The sequence below is a fragment of the Panthera leo genome, chromosome A1 (genome assembly GCF_018350215.1).
Source record: "Panthera leo isolate Ple1 chromosome A1, P.leo_Ple1_pat1.1, whole genome shotgun sequence".
Lineage (NCBI taxonomy): Eukaryota > Metazoa > Chordata > Mammalia > Carnivora > Felidae > Panthera > Panthera leo.
Window position 1 is genome coordinate 9,317,442 of NC_056679.1, and position 16,023 is coordinate 9,333,464.

At 47.0% G+C, this 16,023-nt stretch overlaps 1 long non-coding RNA gene across 1 annotated transcript; it reads right to left on the reverse strand.

Annotated features, from left to right (window-relative positions):
* Positions 1-5,728: 5,728 nt before the first annotated feature.
* Positions 5,729-16,015, reverse strand: LOC122223207. The gene is made up of 3 exons (XR_006204133.1): positions 15,944-16,015; positions 15,305-15,517; positions 5,729-6,379 (listed from the first exon to the last, which is right to left on the reverse strand). It is a non-coding gene; the product is annotated as an uncharacterized LOC122223207 (long non-coding RNA).
* Between the last annotated feature and the right edge of the window lie 8 nt (positions 16,016-16,023).

The window sequence follows — 16,023 nt, forward strand, 5'->3', positions numbered from 1 at the left end:
CCTCTCTCCTAGAATAAGCATCCACCGGGAGCCTGAGAACAACCAAGATCTAACTGCAAGTGTCACTTGCCCACACGAATGTCTATCACCTGAGACCCCTCGGCCGGAGTTAACTCGTCACAGTACAGCAGCCCAAATTTTACAATTACTTGGTTGTTGCGCAATCGAAAACTTTCAAGTGATATAAAATGTCTGCTCCGCATCAGGGTGTGAAAAAGAAACCATTTAAAAGACGTTCTAAGTCAAGCCGAAGCTGCACGAACCTGTTCTTCTTGGTGTGATGGGCCACACGCATGTTCCTCCAGTGGGTGAACACACTGTAGTAAAATATGCGGCAAAATGAAGCCTGAGACACTTGAATTCAAACCGCGATTTCCGCACCAAACGCACAAACTTGAAGGATAAGAAATTCTTCTTGGGAGGTGCTACGGATTCCCCGAGGGACAGTGGACGCTTGTGGAGAAGACTCACCGGCTGGATGTGTGTGTGGCCTCAGGCAAGATATTTAAATCCCGTGGCCTCAGTTGCCTCATCCCTAAAATGGGATTTAAAAAGACATGGTTGGTTTGAGCATTGCGTTTGGTTCTTAAAGCTCAGGAATGGTAAAGAAGTAACTTTGGAGGAATTCCTGGGTGGCTCAGTCGGTTAAGCCTCGGACTCTTGGTGTTGGCTCAGGTCATGATCTCACGGTTTCGTGAGTTTGAGCCCCCACGTTGGGCTCTGCGCTCATAGTGCAGTGTTTGCTTGGGATTCTCTCTCTCTCTCTCTCTCTGCACCTCCCCCACTCGCACTATCTCCGTCTCTCTCAAAATAAATAAACTTATAAAAAAAGAACGAACTTTGCAAAGAACTGTAAAGTTGCATGATGTAAAGATAGGGGCAAACATACCATCTACTTCGCTAATATCCTATGACAACGTGAGGTGCAGAGATCTGATGAAAGGCTATCACAGCAGCTGATTTTTCACTGAGGTGGGAAAAGTAGTGGGTTGTTGTTTTTCTCTTCCAATCACAGAGCTTCCTCTTTTCAGAGGAGAGAATGGGGATGATTTCAGCAGATGATAACCCCAACGTCTGAATAAAATTTGCAAAAACAATTGATTTTCTTCCCAAGGACTGGCAGTCGTGCGGGCAGTTGAGCAATAAAGGAGCGACAGTAATTTTCTGCTCCATTTCTGCAACAGCAACAAAAACATGATGGCAGAAAACAACGCCAAGTGACAATCTTCATTTCCTTCCTTGGGGATACAAAAACACATCTGTTTACGAAGTCTTTAGAAACTGTAACCACAGATTGAAGCAACACGACGCTCCAGAGAAAAGACCCGTTGGGTTGAGCCAACCGTACGTGAGGAGTGGATGGTTCCCGTATGGAAGTGCGGTGGGCCAGGCCCTGGGAAGGGCAAGACGAACAAAGAGCTTTCATCGACATTGGCAATGCTGACACGAAGTATGTTTTCCTCAGCAGACCGGCAAGCTCCCTAGAAAGGGAAGATTAATACAAGTGGGGAATATGAACTCTCTCTAGCAAACCTGGTCCATTTTCTGCCCGGGGGGAGCGCTGAGTGATGGATGGCCATCGACCCTGGGTTGAGTGGACTTGAACGAGTCTGCCCCGGCTTCTCCCCCACTTGCCAGCTCTCTCCACCTTGACCTAACAGGTGTTGAAGTCTCATTTGTCCTATGTCCCTGGGCAAGGGCTGGTCCACCTGAATTCATGTTACCGAAAACCGAGGCTTGCCTATTTAAATCTCACGGATTTATTTATGCCAAGTTTCACGTTTTTGTTTTTGTTTTTGTTTTTGTTTTGTTCTGTGGAAATCTTTCAGAATTAACGTCTGCCCTCCCTGCCTTCTCAGAGTATACTGAACTTCAGCGAGGTGACATAGGAGCATTTACAGAGCACAGAGCTGTCACACGGTGGGCACTGGGCGGCGTCCCATGCTGGCTGCTTCATTAATTTATTTCTTTTTATAAACCAAGGTCATCCGTGTGAATGCTGCTGATGGAGGGATACTTCTGCTTAGGCAGACAAGGTAGGAGATAAGGTTGGAGGGATCCAAAGGGCTGTGCTTTCTGACTCTGTCTGACCTCTATCCATCCCCCCCACCCTTTTACCATTACACTCTTATGGTCATTTCATGGTCTCTTCTCTATGCTGCCTTGTTCACCCAGACTCAGTTCTCTCCCTGAACAACAGACTTGGGCACGAAACTGCCTGCCAGAAAGCTCTACAAAGATACTGAATAGGTCACTCAACTAAGCACCCGCAGACAAGCACCTGCTTGAATTCCCCAAACCTCTTCCCCCCCACCCCCCGCTCTCCCCCCTCCCAGCAAGGGAACATGCCATCCTCCCAGGGGAGTCTTTCTTCCTTGACAACTTTCTTTCCTCACTCCCCACCGCTAGACCATCAGCAAATCCTGTCAGCTCAACCTTCAAAATATATACAGAAGCTGACCACTTTCTCAGCCTCCAAGGCTACCACCTTGCTCCAAGCCATATCCCTTCTCCTACATTCCTGCAAAGCTTGCTCCCTGGCCTCCCGGCGTCTGGCCTTGTGTCTCTATTCTCAGCACATAAGCCAGAGGAATCTTTTCAGGGGTGTCACTCCTCAAAGTCAGACTCCTCCCAATGGCTTATGAGGCCCATGCAGTCTGGGTCCCCATCACCTCTCTGACCTTGTCTCCTTATACGCCCCCTCCTCATCCACTCAGCTCCACCCACCACCCTGACCCCTTGCTGTTCCCTCATGAAAGCCGGACACCTTCCTGCCGCAGGGCCTTTGCACTTGCTACCCTTTCTGTCTAGAGTGCTCTTCACTTAGATATGCACATGCTTCTTCTCTCAGCCTCAGATCCTTACTCAAATATTACTTTCTAGCAAGGCCCTTTCTCTCTCTCCCACTTCTGCCTTATTTCAGCACCTACCACCATCCAACATAAGATCAAGTTTGCTTATGTATCTTGTTTGTTGTCTGTCTGCACCAACTAGAGTATAGGCTCCGTGAGAACAGGGACTTTTCTGCTATCTTGTTCACCACTATATCCCCAACCCCGAAAACAGTAGCCAGCATGTAGCCGGTCATCAATGAATATTTGTTAAATGAAGAATTTTTTTTTTTGAACTGTGAAATTGAGCCTGCTTCCAGAAACACGCGCTAGTGATTATGAACATGGGTTTTACAGTCAGACTCATGATTCAAAAGCTGCTCTGTCTCCCTTTTAGCTGTGTGACCTTGGACAAGGTCTTGACCTCCTCTAAATGTAGTTTTATCATCTTTAAAATAGATATGATGATGTACCAAAAAAAAAAATGTAGGAAGTACTGAGCACAGAACCTGGCAAGCTGCAACCCTTTGCTACGTAAGAGCTCCTGTGGGTGTTTCCCTGCTACAACGACTATTATGTTGTCCACTGACCATGAAACTCCCATCTCCTCTCCTGGACTCCAGTCTTTCCCAAATCCTAATGCCTTCTACACACTCGGGCCAGAGTCATCTTCCAGAACAGAAACCTGGTTAGGAATAAGGACTTCTGAACATTTTCTCCTCCAAAAAAGTAACAAGAGAACGGACGATTGTCCGGCTGGCTGAGTGTCGAAGGTGTGCCCCACGGCGTACCCAGAGGCTCTTGGCTCTTGGCAAAGGCTAGATTTATCGGTCACAGGAACTTAAGGAGCCCTCTGCCCATTCATTCAACGGACCCCTGGGTCAACGGAGCAGAGTGTTCCGCGGCGAAAGGTTATAGGCTTTGCAGAAGCCGTTCAGAAAGGGTATTCCACAAAACAACCACAGAGCCTGGCGACGGATTTCCAGAATCCGGTTTGCAGAGTTAGCACGTTCTGTTCCACTCTCTCTCTCTCGCTGCCCTAGAACCCTCCGGAAAGAGTCCAGATCCCTCAACGAGGCATCAAGGCCTTCCACGGTCTTCCCTGCCAACCTCTTCAGCTTTCTCCTGCACCTCGTAAGCCACCACCCGGCCTCACCTCCCCCCAGGGCTACCACACTCTGTCTCGCCTCCTGGTCCCGGTACCTGCCTCTCCTCCCGCCAGCACATCGTCTACCACATCGCCCCGGCCTCTCCTGACTGCGCCAAGTGCCCCTCCTGAGGGCAGGCACAGTGCCCTGCGCTCACGCTCCTGTAGCAAGTTCAACTCCGGCCCTGGGAGCAAAGCACGCCTTCATCAGTCTGCCTCCCTTCCCCGTCCTGGCAGACAGGAACTGGGATCCCAACGGCTTGCCTGGTGCCTCTTGATAGCAGGACCGGAGACATTCTCCCAATCCGTGGCCTCGGGATCAGACTAGCACTCCTAAGCTAGCACTGCTCGCACAGCTGATGTGGGTCCTTTTCTCCCAGTCCCAACGAGGACTCCCTTTGAGGACAGCGCACACAGTATCACTAACCAAGTGCATCTTTCTTGAGACTGAAAAGAAAAGAAAAGAAAAGAAAAGAAAAGAAAAGAGCTGTTTCCCTTTCAGACCTGCTTACAGAGTGAAAAGGGCACAAAAGGAGCCTCCTTGGTCCCTCACCACCCCCCGCCCCCCGCAGCCCTGCCCCGAGCAGGTACAGAGGACACTGGGAGGCAGGAGACACGGGCTCTGGCCCCCAGGGAGCTAAGTGTCCAGGGAGGAGAAATGGGGTGGGAAATCGGGCAAGAGTCCGGAAGGGAGGCCCGGGCTGTGGCTCCCCCCGGGGACTGGGCTCACGGTGACAGACAGACCAAGCCCTGGAAGACAGCACTTTTGCCTGAAGGAAACGCCGAGAAGGAGGGGAGAGCTCCTCCCTCCAGGAGAAAGTGGGAAAGGCTCCGAGGGGAGAACAAACGCTGCCTGTCGGGGAATAAGGAGAGAGGAGTCTGGGGGACACACGAGGTCTACCTGGGAGGGCTTTAAACATCAGGCTAACAAGTTTACTTTTTGTCCTGAGGTCAAGTGGGAGCCACTGAACATCTGCAAGCCAAGGAGAAAGTGATGTGCGTGCCAAGTAAAGATTAGGCAGGCAGAGGTGTGTGTGTGTGTGTGTGTGTGTGTGTGTGTGTATGGGGGGGGGGGTGGGGGAGGTTAGAAGGATAGAGGGAAGGAGTCTAGCAGCCCAGACACCAAGCAGCGTGCGTCTGTGGAGAAAGAGGCCTGCAGGAGGAGAAAACGAGGCGCAAGGGAGAGAGGTGGGGAGCGCACAGGGGACTCCCCGTGTGCCAAGCATTGTGCAGAAGGCCCCACGTGCCGCCTCGTGGAAGCTTCACCCCGACCTGCTAAGGCACCATCCTTGTTTTACAGATTCTAAAAACAAGTCTCGGGAAGGTTAAGTGAATTGCTGTGGTCACGCAGCCAGGATCGGCGGGGAGGCCGGGACGTGGCCCAGGGCCTCGGACTCGGGCACCTTCACCTTCACCCATAGGTGCCTCTGCGTGGAGACCACCCGCCCGTGCTTTTAAAATTCTTGCGGGCTGCTTAACATACTCATTAGCTAAATACATTCTAAAAGGTTCAACTGTGAATTGTTTTCAACAAAGTTTAAAAACTCCAGTATGCTGTAGAAACATCTCCCTGTGGTTGGACAGGGGTGAAAGACTTTCTCAAGCTAAGAGGGAGGACAGTATTCGAACCCATGGCGTTTCGTCACTTTAAGGTGGCATTCCGACCTGACTTTGGAACAAACAGACTTGAAACAGTATTTCACAAGAAAGAAGCAATTCTATTATATCCTAAGTTTTAAGAGCTTTTAACTTTGTCTTTCTTCTCCTCTTGTTACAAACAGCGTAGTGTGAACATGGGAAGGAACTGGGGGGAAGAATAATGGTCTTTGTTTGCTGTGTTTTCCTTTTACTCACTATTGCGAAATGTAATTCCTTAATAGACGATGTCTAATGATCCGCATTAACCTCTCTGAAGGCCCCGTTGAGCATGACGAATGTGTAAATTCTTACTTTTCAGTTTTCATTAAGAAGATAAAACACAAATATATTAAATTTGTGTTTTAATCAACTTTTTCCACATGAGGCCTTTAATGTTTTAATGTTGTCAGTGACAAATACGAGTTACCCACTTTCCAGCCAAGGCTGTCCTTCCCCTTTAAGATGTCCTCGACGCTGGGCACAGTCTGCTTCCCAGCCACGGGCTCCGTTTGGCTTTACCAGGTGCTAGAGTTCCTTCCAAAGAACCTTCACTTCCACCTTGGAGAGCCACAGAGCCGCTGGGGTGGTGTTACACAGGTCAGGGATTTAAGGCTTGCTGCTTTTGAACCCGCTGCCTCTCTCTTGAATGAACCCCTCAGGACGGGATTGCAAATTCACTTCCTGTCCCGACAACACATCATGGAAAGTTCTGAGCTGTGAAACAGCCTGTCCTTTTATCTTCAAAGCTTGAAAGCTCTTGGATCTAAGGAGGAAATAGCTTATTTGAGTTGAAAAAAGACTATTTGATTTGAGGGCGGGTAAACACAGGGTTACCAAAAAATGAAAACCAAACAACTTTTAGCCTAATAAAAAAAAAAAAGCCACATCTTTATAAATCTGCTGGTAACTCATCAACACCACCTAAAAATCAGGCATTCTTCCGTTGGAAGCTGCAATACAGAGGTTCAAAATAGGTGAGGGGAGAGGACAGCTCATCAGAGGTTCTGATAAAACAGGTTAGGAAAACATATTTTGGAAGAGGACGATGAACCGTGAGATAATAACAACGTGGTCCAAAATACGCACAGCCCGCTATCAGTGTTTGCAAAGGTCACTTGCCGACTAAGCCAACAGGCATATTTCACCAATCACCAAAATTGGGCAGGATTCTGACAGATTAGACTTGACCATAGCGATTTAAGATATTATTATTATTATCTGGTTATTAAATTACTAATTTTATGACCTTAGGCAAGGTGTCCAAACTTTCTGAGCCTCGGTTTCTTAATCTATGAAAAGGTTAAATAATGCCAGGATTAACGCTAACACAATTTACTTGCACAGTCCCTGGGACGTGGTGAGAACCTCATTCCCAGGACTAATTGTTCTTTTTTGGTTCTTTTTTCTAATACGGGTACGAAGATAAGGAATTTGAGGAAAATGGATGTCAGTGTTCTTTTAAAAGGAATGTCCCAGGACTAAAGTAGTTTTTCTTTAAAATGTTGCCCACAGGATCCTATCTTTCTAGATTTTTAAGATGTGGCTCTACGTGTGTGTGTGTGTGTGTGTGTGTGTGTGTGTGTGTAATAAAACCTACATAATTAGCCATTTCAATGTCTTTTAAAATGTGCTGAAATTGCATGTCTGAAGGAAAGGACAGGACTTTTGGTTTCCTGTTCCAAATGTAAGGAGCTTGGAAGTCTTCACTCCATCCTAACTACAAGTAAAAAGCTCAACAGACTGAAAAGTCAGCAACTCTTCTTGGATCCATAAAAGAGGGGAGGACACAGGGCAGACCACTGTCCCTGAGATTGGAGAGACAGGCAGGCAAACGTGGTTGACTAGAGCAGAGACTCCCCAGGAAACTGAGTCATACTTGACTCATTCCTGGAGGCCCTGTGCAGACGAGTCTGAGAATTAAAACACTCCACGGGAACCTGGTCACAGGGGGCCCCACAGTCTTACCTCTGGTAAATGGACTAGGTTCCCACAGTTAATAATGGAGAAAAAAGTCCCTTGGGTTTCCAGGAAGTGAAGAAATGATTCTGAAATACCTCAGATCACTGTTTTTCTTAAAAAGGCCAGCCCTCGGGGGAAACTAGTTGACCAACACTTCACAGCTTGTTCTCTGAGCCTAACTGGCACGGGAAACCCAACTCCCACCCACTGTTGCCATCCTGATCTACTTAAAGGGAGAGAAAACACTGAGAAACACTTGTGAGGGTCACAGGATCACTAAAGGACTGAGGCCTAATGACAGGATGACAGGACACTTCCCCTCCCCCACACCTCGCCACCACATCACTCAAGGCCTATTTATAGCAGCTCTTTCCACCTGGTATGTCATGTTCAGCTATCGGGAAAAGATTACAAGGCACACGAAAAGGCAAAAAGCGCAATGTGAATACACAGAATGAGCACCAGAACCAGACATGTCAAGGATGATGAGAATATCAGACTGGGAATTTAAAACAGCTATGATTAACAGGCTGAGGGTTCTAGTAGATAAAGTAGACAGAGTGCGGGAACAGATGGGCAATGCAAGCAGAGAGGCGGAAATCCTAAGAAAGAACCAGAAAGAAATGCTAGACATCAAAAACACTGATTGATACAGAAATGAAGGATGCCTTTCATGGGCTTATTAATAGACCGGACTGGTTGAGGAATGAATCTCTGAGCTATAGGATACATCGACCGAATCCTTGAAAACTGAAAAGCAAATAGAGCAAACGCTGAACTAAATAGAATATCCAAGGAGTGTGGGAAATTACAAAAGGTGGAACATACATGTAATGGGAATGGAAAAACCAGGAGAAGAGAGAAAGAAACAGAAGAAATATCTGAAAGAATAATGACAGATAACTTTCCCCAAATTAACTTCAGACACCAAACAACAGAAGCAGGAAGCTCAGAGAACACCAAGCAGAATAAATGCAAGAACAAAACAAACAAACAAACAAACAAACACAACAACAAAAAAACCCCACCCGACCTTACTGTATCATTTTCAAAGTACATAAAGTCAAAGATAATTTTTTAAAATCCTGAAAGAAACCAGAGGTTAAAAAAAAACCAAATTCTTACCCATAGAGGGACAAGGTGAAGAATTACATTCAATTTCTCCTCAGAAACCATGGAAACAAGAGAGTAGAGTAAAATATTTAAAGGGTTGAGAGAAAAAGAAAACCCACCACAATTCTATACCCTGCAAAATTATCCTTCAAAAGCATGGGTGGCTCAGGCAGTTGTGTCTGACTCTTGATTGCAGCTCAGGTCATGGTCTCATGGTTCGTGAGAACGAGTCCCACATTGGGCTCTGTGCTGACAGCACAGAGCCTGCTTGGGATTCTCTCTCCCTCTCTCTCTGCCCCTTCCCCGATTAGGCACGCACATGTGCTCACTCTCTCTCTCTCTCTCTCTCTCTCAAGATAAATAAATAAGCATTAATAAAAAAAAGTGAAAGGGAAATACAGACTTTCTCAGGCAAATGAACATTTGGGAAATTTGTGACCAATGGACCTGCTTTATAAGAAATGTTAAAAGAAGTTCTCCTGCGAGAATGAAAATAATGTAGCTTGGAAACTCAGATTTACATAAAGAAGGAAGAGCCTCCAAAAAAAAAAGAATAAAGAAGATATAATAAAAACTTTTTTTCTTACTCTTAACTGATCTAAAGGATAACAGTTTATTCAAAATAATAGCAACCATGCATTTTATTATGCATGCTAATGTATATATCTTCTGTGTGCACATATATGAATGTTTATGTTTGTTTACATGAAAATGAAATGAATGGCAGGAATGATACAAGGGATAGGAGGAAAAAAATTGGGATTATTTTGTTACTATGAGGCACTCACACTACCTGTGAAGTGGTATTGTGTTATTTGAAAATGGACTTGGATTAGTTATAAATGTATATGGCAAACTCTAGGGCAACCACTAAAACAAGTTTTTTAAAAATTATCATTGATATGCTAAGAAAAGAGAAAATAGAATCATATAACATGTTTGATTAAAACCACAGTTCAGACAAAAATGTGAAAGACAAAAATAGGAACAAAGAACAAAGGGCAAATAGAATACAGTAACAAATACTTTAGCTATTAATCCAACTATAGAATAATCATTTGAGTATCAATGTTCTAAATATACCAATTAAAACACAGAGATTGTTCAAGTGGGTCAAAAAACCTAGCTATATGTTGTTTTCGGGAAACCTACTTTAACTATAAAGACACAGATAGATTAAAAGTAAGTGGATGGAGGGGCGCCTGGGTAGCTCAGTTGGTTAAGCGTCCAACTTCAGCTCAGGTCATGATCTCATTGTTTGTGAGTTCCAGCCCCACGTCAGGCTCTGTGCTGACAACTCAGAGCCTGGAGCCAGCTTTGGGTTCCGTGTGTCTCTCTTTCTCTGCACCTCCCCCATTTGCACTCTTGTGCTCTCTCTGTCTCTCTCTCTCAAAAATAAATAAACATTTAAAAAATTTAAACAAGACAACAACAAAAAGTAAATGATGGAGAAAAATATAGCACGTCAACATGAATCAAAAGAAAGCTGGAGTAGGTGTATGAATTTTAGAGCAGACTTCAAAGTAAAGAAGGAAAGTAAAGAAGGGCATTAATGAGGATAAAGGGGTCAATTCTCCAACAAGACATAATAATTTTTAATATGTATGTACCTAACAGAGCATCAAACTACATGAGGCAAAAATTGATAGAACTCATGGAGAAATAGATGAATCCACTATCGTAGTTGGAGATTTCAACCCCTCTCTCTCAGAAATGCACAGATCCAGGAGGCAGAAGTCAGTAAGGACATAGGTGAACTTAACAACACCATCAACCAACTGGATGTAATTGACATCTATGGATTAATTCTGAATGTACATTTTTCTCAAGCTCACATGGAATAGTCACCAAGATAAATCACATTCTGGATCATCAAACACACTTTAACAAAAACAAAAGTATGTAAGTTATACAATATGTCTCCTCAGGCCACAACGGAATTACACCACAAACCAATAACAGAAAGATAACTAGGAAATCTTAAATAAATAAGACGAAACAATACACTTCTTCAGGGTAGGGACAGAGAGAAGGAGAGAGAGAGAGAATCCCAGGCAAGTGCCATATGCTCAGCACACAGCCCAACGTGGAGCTCGATCTCAGGACTGTGAGATCATGACCTGAGCCAAAATCAAAAGTTGGATGTTCAACTGAATGAGCTACCCAGGTGCCCCTAAACTCATACCTCTAATAATATATGGGTCAAAGAAAAGTCTCAAGAGAAAATTAAAAATAAACTAAATAAGAATGAAATAAGAACTAAATAAGAATGAAAACATAACTTAGGGAAATTTGTGGGATGCAGTAAAAGCAGTTCTCAGAGGGAAATTTATAGCATTGAATGACTATATTGGAAAAGAAGAGGGGTGCCTGGGTGGCTCAGTCAACTAAGTGTCCAACTTCGGCTCAGGTCATGATCTCACAGCTCGTGGGTTCAGGCCCACATCAGGCTCTGTGCTGACAACTTAAAGCCTGGAGCCTGCTTCAGATTCTGTGCTTCCCCCTCTCTCTGCCCCTCCCCCTCTTGTGTACACACTCTCTCAAAATACATAAATAAATAAATGATAAGTTTAAAAAATAAAAATGATAGGTCACTTTTAATTTTTCAAAAATAAAATTATATTGGGGCGCCTGGGTGGCTCAGTCGGTTGAGCGTCCGACTTCGGCTCGGGTCACGATCTCACAGTCTGTGAGTTCGAGCCCCGTGTCGGGCTCTGTGCTGACAGCTCAGAGCCTGGGGCCTGTTTCAGATTCTGTGTCTCCCTCTCTCTCTGACCCTCCCCGTTCATGCTCTGTCTCTCTCTGTCTCAAAAATAAATAAACGTTAAAAAAAAATTTTAAAATAAATAAATAAATAAATAAATAAATAAATAATAAAATTATATTATAAATTTGAGTACTCTTTTTCAAGCAAGCCACACCCCACTCACACTCCAATGTGGGCCAGGGAGAGGTACCTTCACCTCCAAAAACCACTTATGAAGAAGGGAAGGTTAGCAGCCCCTTAGACTCTTTCTGGAAACTTCTTTTGTTTATTCATTTGGTTAGTCATTCAACACGGTCTGCACAGAGAGTAAGATAGGGACAGGTGCCTTGCCTGACCTGAGGTATTCTGGCTAGTTTGTTGAAAGGAAGGAGAAGTTTGGGTGGCCATGGCTGAAGGAAGCAAAGCTTTGAATTTCCTAGGGAAATTAAAAAGCCAATTATATAACCTTGCTTGGGTGAAAGATCATCTCATCCCAGGATGGATTACGAGAGAACCAGAAAGCAGGACTGGAACTCTTCTCAAAAGGCCTCGAAGAGTTTTAACATGATTTCTATGAACTTTATTGTCTTGAATGTCCACCTCCTATAACACACCAAGATGGGTGGGTCGTAAAATACACTCCAGAAAGTTAGCCTGTTTCCTAGAGTTTAGTACAATCCATCTGGACGCTGAAGACGGTTGCCAGCACCGATAGCATATGGCAAAATGGCGCCCGGATACAAACACTGAGCGCCTCTTTTGGATCATGACTGGACAGCCGACTCAGGGGCTTCCTGAGAATGTTCCCGGCACACCCATGAACCCCGCCATCGTAAGCCATTTACCCTGGCAGAACTTACGCTCATCTGAAGATGACATAACATTTTTAAAAATGGCATCAAATCAGAAGTTGAAAAATGCCATCAAATCGTAACATTGTGTTATGTCAATTAGCGTTGGAATTTGCCCTCTCATTTTGTGCCTTCGGGTAGTTCCTTCATCAGTTGTCAAGAGGAGCATAACGTGTACTTGTATAGACAGTCCCTGAGGGGAACTGCTATTGTAGAATCAAAGATAGGCGGCCGACAACATTACGTGTCACGTCAAAACCCCTGAGCCCGAATGGGGTCGTGAGGAAATGAGCAGACAGGTCCGTACCGAGGGCCCCTCCGTGACACAACTGATCTGGGCTGCTCTGGAGAGTGGCGACAGGCAGAGGAAATCGGCGCTCTCTGACTGGATTCTAGAGCGAAACTTCGTCACAGAGAACTTTCTTGGGCCGACTGGAAGGAATTTCACGTAATTTTATTGCATTAACGTTAAATTTCTTGCCTGTCACAGCGGTAGTTTGGTGGTGGAGAAGGAGGCGCTCGCTCTTAGGAGAAGCGGGGCTCACCCAAAGTGAGGCTTGTGCTCGCCCGAAGCAGGGCTCCAATTCACCGGAAGTGGGGCTTGAACTCACCAACAGTGAGATCGTAGCCTGAGTCAAAGTCAGATGAGCCACCCATGCACCCTATTGAAAAACGTTTTTAAAAAGTCGGTGGTCGATGAACGAGTTATACAGGTCGCAATGTTGCGAAAAATCCTTCAATTATTCTTAAGTTTTCTCAAATAAGTGAAACTGAGAGTAGCGATAGTTGATGTTAGAACAGTTAGGCCTTGCTTCGGATTCTGTGTCTCCCTCTCTCTCTGCCCCTCCCCTGCTCACGCTCTGTCTCTGTCTCTCAAAAATAAATAAACATTGAAAAAAAGAATAGTTAGGCCTTAGAACACCTGCTTGTCTTTTTTTTAATGTTTATTTACTTACTTATTTTGAGAGAGAGTGCACACGTGTGCGTGAGTGGGGGGAGGGGAGGAGCAGAGAGCGAGGACAGAGAGAATCCCAGGCAGGCTCTGCAGTGTCAGTGCGGAGCCCCATGTGGGGCTTGAACTCACAACCTGTGAGATCACGACTTGAGCCGAAACCAAGAGTCAGAGGCTCAGCCACCTGAGCCACCCAGGCGCCCCAGAGCCCCCAGTTTTCAGGTGTTCTATTAAACTGCGAGGCTCAGGCCTGTCGTTTATGGAGGAGAGAGCTGGGGCCGTTGACAAGAACATCCTGGAGAAACCACAGACGTGTGAGGGAGGCGTGCACAGACCGGAAGCACTAGCAAGAACCGGTGAGAAGATCCCGGAGGGACCGAGGGTGGTTGCCCACGGCCCGGGGTGTGGAGCCGGCAGCGTGCGGCTGGAGGTTCTGGAAGCCTGAGGCTCAGCTCTCGCGGTTCAGCCTTGGCACGGTCAGAGCTGGCCCACTGCCACCGGGATAGACGGCGACAGGCCAGGTCTCAAGAATGTCTGCCCCCCCACCCTGCTGAGCTGAGGAGCAGGTGAACACAGGGTGGGGGCCTGGCCTCAGCACCGAGCCTTGCAGCCCGGGGGCCCTGCCTCCTCCCAGGCCGAGGGTTTACAGCCCGCAGCTCTGATGAGGGGCATCGGTGGCGGGCTGGCAGCAAAGAGGAAAATCAAAGAGGCCGCACTGGATCCGGGGTTCCTCTCGACCCGGGACTCATTCCCTCCTCTCTGCTTAACCTCGCCGGAGAAGCACACGTGAGGGCCTGAAGCTTGGTGCCCCCCTGACACACGTTAGCAGAGAGGGCGGCCAAGAGTTCCAGGGAAATGCGAGCTCCGAGGCCAGGCCACACCTCTGAGGATACAGCGGCCGTCGAAGAAACACATCAAGCCCAGCAACGTATACTCCCTGGGGCAGAATTGTTGGAATAGAGGGACTAAGGGGTTGAGTCGACAGAATAAATAAAACCGGAAGAGATAAGGGAGTATAAAAGTAACGTGAGCCAGGAACGAGATGTTATTGAATAGGGAGGCGCCTGGGTGGCTCAGGTGATTGAGCGCCTGACGTCAGCTCAGGTCATGCTCTCACGGTTCGGGGGGTTCAAGCCCCGCATTGGGCTCCCTGCTGTCAGCTGTCAGCGTGGAGCCCACCTCGGATCCCCTGCTCCCCTCTCTCCGCTCCTCTCCACCTCGAGCTCTCTCTCAAAAATAAATAAACATTAAAAAAAGAAGAAGAAGAAGTTATTGAACAGAAAGCATTTAGCAGCACGGTGCCTGACACAGAGGCAGGGATTGGTTCCAAGGCCCAGAGCCGAACGGCTCGGGACAGCGGTAAGGACTCGAGCCCGCTGTGCTGCCTCCCCAGTGTGAGTGACAGAGATTCGGGGGGTGATGTTAAATCTACCCTTCCTCACTGCTTTAAGGATGTCCTTTACGAACCTCAACACTGCCTCTAAAGAGTTAGCCCTTTGCCGCACGTCTCACAATTGATAGCTACACAGCAGAGCATCGCAGCCCCGCGGTGGGGGACGTGCCTACGCAGGTCTGACCGTGTCAGTCTCCAGCCTAAAAACTTTAGGCGGCTTTCTATCATCACCAGAAGGAACTCAGGACGACACCGAAGGCCCCTTACATCCCGGTCGCAAAACCACTTCCTCTGTTCTCTAAACACCTTGTGATCTAGCAACACAAAAGTTGCAAGCCCAGGGGGGCAAAGAGGCCGTTTCTCAAAGGTGGGTCCTGTGGATCTGTTACCTCTGCCTCGGAAGCTTCTGGAGAGAACTGGGGAGAGACTGCCGAGGTTGGACTGGCTTGGCTGCTCCGGGCTCAGGAGGTGGGGGATGGCTTGACGTGCTGTGAATTCATGAGCCTTCCCTGGACATTCCCCATCAGGACCAAATCTTTTCAGTTGATCTTAGCCAAAAGGCCGAGAGGCGATAAGACCAAATCTTTTCATAACTTCATGCTGTTGGAACCGCCTACAAGGTTCTTTCCTACCCTGCCCACCAATTAAACCCCTACTCATCCTTCAAGACTCACCTAAATAGTAATCTTTCTTAGCATTGTCTCTTGTCCCCTTCCAGACTCCCGCCCCTTTGCCAGTACGGCTGGTGCCTTCCTTCGTACACGGCCGTGGTTGTGCTTATAGGCTCGTACCACACGGCACTGGTAGCCTTCTCTCCAATCGTGAGCTCCTAGAGGGCAGGGACCATGGTTCACTTTTCTTTGCAGCCCCCGTGGGATGTGCAGCGCCTGTCACAAAGACAGCATTTAATAAATGCTCAATTAATTAAGTATAAGTGCCTAACCAGCGAATTAATTACCCCGGATAATTGTGTATTGCTGAAGGATCTGTCCAGGGTGGTTCTTTGGAATTCCTGCCTTGAAGGAGGGTCAGATTCGTTTACTCTGGCTTATCCTCGAGGTGGGTCAGCATGATTTAATTTCAGAGCTTTGTTATGTTGTCATGCTTTTCTCCAAACACCTGCCTGTTCTCTAGACTGAGGCTTTCGCCTACAGGGCCCTTCAGTCTCCTTCCCGGCACAGAGGTCGCCTGTCTAGCGGTGCTGGCCGGTGTCACTGGTGAATGTGTCAGGCGCTAAAGGTGTGCTTTCCAAACCTACCTGGAATTCTCCGTCCCGCCCCCACGCACCCTGCAGCCTGCCCGTGAACACCTACCTGTCTTCTGAAACTTCGCTCAGGCGTCATCTTACAGAGGAAGCTCCTTTGATCACCTCCCCCCCCACCCCGAGCCCCCA